Source organism: Sinocyclocheilus anshuiensis, unplaced genomic scaffold (assembly GCF_001515605.1).
Source record: "Sinocyclocheilus anshuiensis isolate Anshui unplaced genomic scaffold, SAMN03320099.WGS_v1.1 scaffold392, whole genome shotgun sequence".
In the NCBI taxonomy this organism is placed as follows: domain Eukaryota; kingdom Metazoa; phylum Chordata; class Actinopteri; order Cypriniformes; family Cyprinidae; genus Sinocyclocheilus; species Sinocyclocheilus anshuiensis.
This window is the reverse complement of record NW_015557091.1, coordinates 3,915,111-3,915,320: the sequence shown is the minus strand read 5'-3', so window position 1 is coordinate 3,915,320 and position 210 is coordinate 3,915,111. Positions and strand designations below refer to the sequence as shown.

At 29.0% G+C, this 210-nt stretch overlaps 1 long non-coding RNA gene across 1 annotated transcript in view; it reads left to right on the top strand.

Annotated features, from left to right (window-relative positions):
* The window catches only part of LOC107677326 (uncharacterized), an 18,968-nt gene that overhangs the window by 10,449 nt on the left and 8,309 nt on the right, over positions 1-210 (top strand). The window lies entirely within an intron of this gene.

Sequence of the window (210 nt, the reverse complement as noted above, 5' to 3'; positions counted from 1 at the left end):
TGTTCTATCTGTTTTCTTTTCATTTATTATACAATTAACAAAAGCAAAAAAGACCTCTAACACTAGCTTGCTGTATTCTTTTTGTATTCTATCTGTTTTCTTTTTATTTATGATATTATTTAAAAAACCCTTGCTACGTGTACTGCGTTAAGCTAACTGAGACTTGTTATAGCACTTGCATATCATTGCTCTTTTGTTGATTTTGATTGC